Source organism: Callithrix jacchus, chromosome 7 (genome assembly GCF_049354715.1).
Source record: "Callithrix jacchus isolate 240 chromosome 7, calJac240_pri, whole genome shotgun sequence".
Taxonomy (NCBI): Eukaryota; Metazoa; Chordata; class Mammalia; order Primates; family Cebidae; genus Callithrix; species Callithrix jacchus.
In genome coordinates this window covers 36,323,424-36,332,509 of record NC_133508.1, presented here as the reverse complement: position 1 = coordinate 36,332,509, position 9,086 = coordinate 36,323,424, and the positions used below count along the sequence as shown (strand labels likewise).

Sequence of the window (9,086 nt, the reverse complement as noted above, 5' to 3'; positions counted from 1 at the left end):
TAGAATGCATGTGCTTCCAGTGTTCAAATTATGTTACCCAAATTATGTTGCACTGAAAATTATTAACAAGTGAATTTTAATGCAACATTTTATTTGTTTTTTTGAGACAGAGTCTCTCTCTGTTACCCAGACTGGAGTTCAGTGGTGCCATCTCAGCTCACTGCAACCTCTGCCTCCTGGATTCAAGGGATTCTCTTGCCTCAGCCTCCTGAGGAGCTGGGATTACAGGTGCGTGCCACCACGCCTGGCTAATTTTTGTATTTTTAGTAGAGACAGGGTTTTGCCATTTTGGCTAGGTTGGTCTCGAACTCCCGACCTCAAGTGATCCGCCCACCTTGGCCTTCCAGAGTGCTGGGATTACAGGCATGAGCCACTGCACCCAGCCAATGCAATGGTTTTGACAGAAAGAAAAATAAAATGCGCTGCTGGAGGGTAGAGGTAAAATGGAAATAATAAAGTATTTTAATGAACAATCAAAAGTTTTTACAGAAAACACAGATTTCATTGTATTTAGAAAGTAAAAAAACATGAGAATTTGGCATAAAATGGTTATAAAATCATATGAGCAAGTACTTTGTGCATGCGTGAGATTTTCCACCTAGTTATTTAACAAATCTGTTTGATTTTCGAAATAAGCATGAGTTTTAAATTTCAATTGTAGCTATAACAAAACACACAAACCACTTGGAAGCAAACTGCTTTAATCCAAACAAAGTAAACTGATTTTTAAACCACTAGTTATTTGTGTTGTCTATTAAATTGTTCTATCAAGTGTATCAATTTTCTAACACCAGTGTGTTCACATAGCTATTTACACATCTGTGCACTCAAAAGCTGTGTATGAAGCATTTATTAGATGCCAGGAACGTCACAACTCACCAGATACAATGGCAAGTAAGACAAGTTCTGATCTTGCCTTCATGGATTTCAGTCCAGTAAGCGAGGGAAGCTGGCAATGAAAATGAAGAAAACAGCCTGGCTGAGCACATTATGACACCAATATTTATAGAATGGAGATAAGTTGGTGTGATTAAGTTAAAGCTTGTGGAGGAGACTGGTGGGACATGAAACTGAAAAGGTAGAGTAATTCAATCATATTGACTGAGTGGCTCATATGTCCTGGGCACTGTGCTGAGATTATAGTGTATACCAATTAGGAGGTTATGTTATTGGTCCTTGAGAGATCTAAAGGTAAGCTGGGTGGTGGAAAAAGGTGTGGAAAACAAAAGAGAAAGCAAACGTTTTTGATCATCTTCTAAATTAGGAAATAATTTTTACATTTCAACCCAGCACAAGCTTGCTTAGGCACACAAGCAAACACACACACACACACACACACACACACACACACAATTTATAATGAAAATAAATATTTTCTGACTCATAATGTATCATATGTAATGCCCTTTTATCGCTTTCATTTTCACTTTTGTTAACTTCATTTTCATTAAAAAAAAATGATGGTCTCACCTTCATGGCTCACACACAGCAACTGGACATCTCAGCTCACAGAGAGCTTTGTCTCCTGTCCAGCCAGCTTGCTCCTGTGGTATTTGCTACAGAGTCCCACTCTTGATCCACTGCTCTGGAGAAGCTTCCACTGAAGCACATGCTGAGGATGGATTTGGGTTCTTAGGATTCTGAAACTTTGAAAGGTACCTCCTGGGCTGGAAGTTTTTCTTCCTGGCTCCTTATTTTGAGTGGCGTTTACACCCTAACTTATGGGACTGAAAAAGATTTTTTCCCTGTTTCTTTGTAAGGCTTTATTTGTATGTGTATGTATGTATGTATGTATATATGTATGTATGTATGTATTTTGAGATGCAGTTTCACTTTTGTCACCCAGGCTGGAGTTCAGTGGCGTGATCTTGGCTCACTACAACCTCTACCTCACAGGTCCAAGCTATTCTCCTGTCTCAGCCTCCCAAGTAGCTGGGATTACAGGTGTCTACCACTACACCCGACTAATTATATGTATTTTTAGTAGAGTCGTGGTTTCACTATGTTGCCCAGGCTTATCTCAAACTCCTGACCTCCAGGGATCCACCCACCTCAGCCTCCCAAAGTGTTAGGATTGCAGCGTGAACGACCGTGCCTGGCCCTTTATTGTTCTCTGTTTGACACTTGTCCTCTCATAGGAACATCTCAGCTGAAGGAAACCCCCTCTCCAACTCCCACTGCTTGTGTGCTGCTCAGGAGCTACCACTGTCAGCTTCTATCCTTGGTAGGCTGACATGACTTAGGATCATGTGGAAAACTTCAATAGCTTCTGTGGGAAACCCAAGATATCCCCAAACTGGCTCCTTTAATACCTTTCCCTCCCATTCCCTCTGCTCTTTTCCCCTCTCATTGCCTTGATAGTTCCCTCAGCTCCCGGGGATCCTTTCACATGTCCCCCTTCAAGCCCCTTCCTCTTCTCCCCTTTGCTGATCCCTGCCAGTTTTCTTCTTACATTTTCACTTTTGTTAAATTCATTTTCATTAAAAAAAAAATGATGGTCTCGGCTTCGTGGCTCACACACAGCAACTGGACATCTCAGCTCACAGAGAGCTTTGTCTCCTGTCCAGCCAGCTTGCTCCTGTGGTATTTGCTACAGAGTCCCACTCCTGATCCAGTGCTCTGGACAAGCTTCCACTGAAGCACATGCTGAGGATGGATTTGGGTTCTTCGGATTTGGGGTTCCAGCTCGTCACTCCCCGCAGTCACTGGAACTTTAATTTCCCTAGCCTATCAGGGCTCTCAAGGGACTCAGAAACCCCACCCCACCTCACCCCCCCCAAAAAACTACCTGATGCTTCAAAGGAAAAAGGCTGATTTGAAACAAACTGGATATTTTATCCACTCGGATGAACTCTGGAGACAAGCCGACAGCTTCTTGATGTCCCCTCCGTCTCTTGTCTCTGTAAGATAACATATCAGGACAAAAGAAAAGCTTCAGAGTCTCCTTCAAATATGCTGGTAAAACTCACTAACCTTACATTCAGTAGGTAACCTTAACTATGCTATAATTTTTTTTAAAGAAAACCATAATATCTCTATTTGCATCTGTCTTCTTGTTTAAGCATTATACACATGTATTATATATAATAATAATTTCCTATGATACAGTATTTTCCATATGTTATAATGCCTAGATAGAATTACCAAATCAATTTATACTAATAAAATTACTTTTTAAAGTTCTGTCCTAATTGGCTTGGAAAGAAATAAGGACGCATATAAATTAAATCTTCCAAAATATCTACTCAACTATCTATAAGTTCACATGGGTTGGATAAAGCTTTGATAAAATGCCTGCCTGAGAAACTCAGGGCTACAGAAATGATTCATTGTTGTTCTAGCCAACACCTGAAGATAGGGCCCTTGTCTTCCAGTCTCTGTGGGAGGGTAGGAGCCCTAGTTCACTTCTATAAGTGCTAGTTAACCCAGATGGGTTTCACATGAACTCCACCTTCCTGCTTTTAGTATTTTTGACTTCGCTGGTTCCGCTGAGTCCCACTCATACCCCTTATAATTCCTTCATTCTCCCATTGAAATACTGACTCGCCTCTGTACAAATTGCAGTTGGGGTCAGTTCATGCTGGACTCTGAAATAGTATATTACTGTTCTGATCATTCTAAGTAGCATTCTGCTTTGTTTATTTTTCACGATCCTGTCCTATTTAAGTCACATTAAAACTTAATGTCTTAGGACATGCTGATTACAAAGCCACGGATAAAAAACATAATTTAAAAATTCCTAATTTACTGGGGAAAGAAATAGGGAATGAGGAAGAGTTTCAAGATTGACTGTGATGGATTTTGCTTCTTCAAATGCAAATTTAACACTTACCCGGCAGACCGGGTTTTTGGGAGAAGCTTATGAGTTTGGTTGTATGAAAGGTGAGTTTGAGGTTCTTTTGAGATATTCAAGGATATGTGTCCAGAGGGCTGTTGGATTCATCGAGCTCAGTGCTGGGTGCAATGGCCTAACATGTAGATAGTGAGTTACAAGTCATCTGGGTAAACCTGGTCATCACACTGTAGCTGTGGATGCGGTCTCCTAGGAAGAGACTAGAGAATAAATGAGGAGAAGATTTAGCTCTAAACCCTGAGAAGCTCCTGACATTTAAAGTTTGCTTAGAAGTGGAACAACATTCAGGAGTCAGAGAAAAATCATCCAAAGGGGGCAGGAGAAAAATCAGACAGAAGTTGTGTCAATGAAGTCAGTAGCAGAAGAAAGTGCTCTAGGAAGGAAAGTGTTCATTCTATTAAATGACAAGGAGGTCACTGGTGACCCTGAGGTAGGGTGATGAAGGTGAAAGCTGACTGGAAGAGGGCAGTGAGGCAGGAGACTTAAGAATACATTGTTCAGGGCCTTGCTTGCTTCACTAGGAAAACTGGAATTGGTCCCATCAGCATTGGGAGCTAACAAATTTTCACCTACCAGTGTGATATAATTATTTTTTTTTAATACAGAGACTTAACTCAGCAGAAGTGTGTGAGGTAGATGCGCTGTGTTTGGAACAAGACTGGCAATAGGAATGCAATTTAGAAGACTATGGCCATAATCCAGGTAATAGAGGGCTATCACTGAATAGCATCTAAACAAGATATATAAATGAAACTGACCCAGCCTGTTTCTCTCATGCTTCACCTCCACATGTATGTTAAATCATCATCTTTCTTCGTTTCTATTTTATATAAGGTACCACATTAAAAAAAAATCCCTATAGAGGAGAAGGTTTCCTCTACCCTCAATGGCTTCCAAAATAAAATATAATGTTCCCAGTAAAATAATTGTGGAAAGAAGTCTAGCCTTTTTAAAAAGAACTACTAGGAAATAAAAACATTCAACTTTTCAAAACTCTAGGAAAACAACTGACAGGTTCACAGTCTACTCAGTATGGAAGTTCATTTCCTATTAATAAGACATTTACTGAAGAAACACAATTGTGATACATTTTAATATATTCTAAAATTAATTTTGTCACTCAATTAATTAGGACAATAAAATGCTTTCTTTTAATCAACATTGAAAGCAAAATCCTTAGGATGCTTCATGTATTACTCATTTTAAAAAAGAGTGGAGCAACGGAAACCATAGACTAGATAAAATCATACTTTCCTGTTGGATGAAAGTGTGAACACTTGGAAATGATTAACCATAATAAGTAATAAAAATATCTACTCTGGTCTGTGTTTTCTGTTTTTTTTTTAGCTTTCCCCTAGACAATTTTTCTATAACAGGAGGACATGTCAAAAACACGTTTGAAATTTGACAGTGTTTTAGAATTAATGAACAGCATTCCAGAAATATAAATTTGACTTAGCTAAAGGGCATAAAAGTAAAACTTTCAAGACAAGCCTAAATGATCTATAATGCTGCTAAAACAAAAACAGATAGATAATAAATGTATACATTGTTAATTAAAATATGCAGGTTATTATATATATATATAATAGTTTTACCTTTTAATATAAATACATGATGTTACCTTTTAATATAAACACATGATGCCAGTTCCTATCAATAAGGTATTGAATTTTATGCCAGTAGTGGTAATGGACTTTTGCTGACACTAATTAAAAAGGTAGAGGGAAAAATAAAGATTATTAAATTACTCAAGAGATGGCTTAAGAGTAAGGGAAGGTGTGATGGAAAAGGACTAGACTTTCTGAGCTTTTTTTGTATGCTTAATAAGATCTTAGGCCATAACATTGAAATAAATTTTGATTAAAAGAAAAACTACTGCTTCCCTTGGGAGTCATTAAAAATGAAATAAATCAATCATATGAAAGTAGATGCTGGAATATTTGGATGGTTTCTACAGCTGATTGACAGCTGTGAAATTGGCAAGAGCAAAAAAAAACTAAGTACTTGAACAAATTTTCACTTGTTAATAGGACTAAATGTTCTATTTTATATTTTTGTTTGTTTGTTTAAATGTTCTATGCATGCATGATGTTAGAAAGAGTAGAAGATGGAGAATAAGGCCTGTGAATTTGGACATGTTGAAATTAAAATTGTAATCATACCTACAAACACGGCTGCTCTGTTTATGTTTATTTGTTGTTTAAAAAAATAGTTACCAGCACTTTAGGAGACAGTGGTAGGTGGGTCACCTGAGGTCAGGAGTTTGAGACCAGCCTGACCAACAAGCAATTGGCTTTAAACTCAAATTTGGAAAGATTAACCTATAGGCCTCCTGCATAGCTCATTTTTTTTTTTTTTTTTTTTTAAATGAGACTCTTGGGCCGTTCCAGAATTTCTTGTATCCAACATCTCTTCCTTTCTTGGTTTTCACCCTTGTTTTGCTGGCATACAATTTTAAACTTTTTTCATGGAAGAGAAACTTGCTTGGAAGATAACATTTATGAATTTTTAATCTGAAAGAATTTTACTTATACTAATCCATGATGCTTTCAGTTTCTAAAATATATCCCCTGGTCCTTTAAAAAACTCTATGCTCCCTCTTCTGGGATGCATTGTTATGGTGAAAAAAATTACATGCAAGACCAATTCTTGGTACATTACAGGAAACTTTTTGTTCTGCTGCTTTTTTATATGAAACTTTTTAGAATCCTGTTTTGATATATTTAAAGTTTCTAAGTCTCCAACACCTTTTTATATTACAGATTTCTTCTTGTTAGTTCTTACTGTTGAATTTTCTTTGCTCACCTAACACTTACTGAAATTTCCTGATACTAAGGTGGGGGGGGTGGTTATTGAGTTTTTAAAAGTCCTTTCATTTTCATGAATATTTGTTTTTTGGGGGGGCAACTTTATCTATATTTTTATCTTTCATGTGGAGGCTTTCTTCAAATATCTAGTGTCTTTAATTGTTCCTTTTCTATTTTATTCAGAGATTCAATTGACAGACAGAGGCTTGGGGACAGGCACGAGATGCTGTGAGCCTGGAGTTGGACACAGTCCTAGAGGCCCTCAAAAATTCCACCAGCATTAGTGCTTTGCCCTAGGATGGCACTATCCATCTTATGTCCCCTAGTTTTCCCAAAATATATAGCAGTTTTCATAGAGAAAAACTCTCCAAGGTATTGCCTGGTCTGCACAGGAGGGATGAGGCATGAGGTGGTCTGTGATTCCCTATGATTACCTTTATATATATATTTTTTCTTTTTTTGAGACGGAGTTTTTGAGACCCAGGCTGTAGTGCAATGGTGCAATCTCGGCTCACCGCAACCTCCGCCTCCTGGGTTCAAGCAATTCTCTTGCCTCAGTCTCCCGAGTAGCTGAGACTATAGGCCCACGTCACAGTGCCCAGCTAATTTTTGTATTTTTAGTAGAGACGGGTTTCATCGTTGACCAGTATGGTCTTGATCTCTTGACCCCGTGATCCACCCGCCTGGGCCTCCCAAAGTGCTGGGATTACAGGCGTGAGCCACCACGCCCGGCCTCATGCCTGCCTTTTCCATCTCCACCCTTTTATCTACTCTCCACTTTCTCCACGAATCCCTTCTTTTGTGTTTTGTTGTTGTTCTGGTTATGCCTTTATAACTTTTAATTCACTGATGGTCACTTTAAAAGGCTCTCAAAAGAGTCGAGAAAAAGAATGTGCTGAGTCAAACGTCTAGAGGCAGAACACTTCAACCCTACAGCTACTTGGGGCATTTCGTTTAAACAATCTTTAATCTCATAATGTCTTTATATTTCTTTCTGATGGTCCTGATATCTTAATTTCATCCGAGAGCACACAATCAATCTGCTCTTATTAGACTCTATTCACTCAACCATTTCTTACTTGTCTAGTTAGCCTACTTCAACTTTCGCTTTTCTTTGCAGAACTTTGGAAGAGATAAAGTCATTCCAAACCTGGTGATGCTAGAAGAGGTGAGATTCTTATTTAATCCCTAAGAACGTAATCCAGCACTGCAGGCCTGGAGGGAAGTCATTTTTCAGCTACGGAGCCTCCTACAGCTCCTAACCCAAGAAAGATCCAGCAGTATCGGCTTTCCAGACAGCAGCAGCTATGCCCAGAGGTGACGTCCTGGAATTGGAATGTAATTGCCCATGGCCGCAATGGTTGATGGTGGCAGAGATGCTATCCGTGGTGTTTCCACTGTTTTCACACAAGCCTACCCCAGTGGCTGTCAGCCCTGAAGGACATAGCCCCCTTTCAGACTGGCCCTCATTTGACTGTAATCCCCTACGCCAGAAGGAGAGGAGGAAGGCTTGGTGGAAAGAGGTAGTCAGACTGGCTTTCTCTCCCTGGCTGCTTCTTAAAGAAATATATGTTCAGCACATTTACTAAAGCAGTAAATAAGTAAGCAAGTGCACGGAGGACTTTGCCTCCACCCCTCCCTCCCAGGCTCTTTCTCATGAAGGGAGAGCTGCATGCACAGAGGTGTGTAGCTGGACAGAGGCCCAGAAATCTGGAAAGTGTATTCTGTGGGATCCCCGCGGAGGAGCACTTGGCCGCCGGCAGCTCTGGCGCTGGCTTTCCACAGGCCATCAATCTGGGGTCTGGCACTCAACATTCCCCGTCACCTCACCTCATGCAGAGAGCAGGCCCAGTGCAACTGTGCTTCTCACATTGCAGCAGCCAGACCATTTGAGGAAGGGGAAAAGAGGGGAGATAAAGGACGGTGGGTGCAGGGAAACATAACAATCTTCCCATCAAACTTACAACTCCATGATAATGTCAGATTTCTCATCATCAGCTTTAACAGGGACCGTTGGACGGAGACCCTGGGAGGGAGAAATAACGGCTGACTCACCGTGGAAGGGCTCACATGGTGATCAGTCTGCAAGAACCCTTTCACAGTAGAATTCAGTGAAACTTCTGTTGTCTCACAAAGGAGGGTGGATTTGGAAAACAGTGACTGATCTTCCTTTGCAAGGGAGAACAGGAGCTAAGGCTCCCACTAAACCCCTGTGGCTTGATTTATACCCTTGATGCAGAACAGGAAACTGAGGCTTGCAGAGGTCAGTTCAGCCCTGCCCACACTATGAGGCCTGGTGAAATATATGTTACCTATCCCACTGTTAGAATAAAATGTATGTGTTTTTTTTCTTAGCCTTCTGAAGCCAGCTTGACATTCTCCAAAAAAGCAGTAGGGAGAATGGTATTTCTGTAAGAGACGGA

At 40.0% G+C, this 9,086-nt stretch overlaps 1 long non-coding RNA gene across 4 annotated transcripts; it reads right to left on the bottom strand.

Annotated features, from left to right (window-relative positions):
* Positions 1 to 666: 666 nt before the first annotated feature.
* LOC144577099 (uncharacterized) lies at positions 667 to 8,742 on the bottom strand. Of its 4 annotated transcripts, XR_013520387.1 has the most exons (5): positions 8,628 to 8,742; positions 5,478 to 5,561; positions 2,789 to 2,900; positions 1,471 to 1,612; positions 667 to 949 (listed from the first exon to the last, which is right to left on the bottom strand). It is a non-coding gene; the product is annotated as an uncharacterized LOC144577099 (long non-coding RNA). The 4 variants fall into 4 exon arrangements; XR_013520389.1 differs by lacking the exon at positions 5,478 to 5,561; XR_013520386.1 differs by lacking the exons at positions 667 to 949; positions 1,471 to 1,612 and adding an exon at positions 2,490 to 2,646.
* Positions 8,743 to 9,086: the final 344 nt, after the last annotated feature.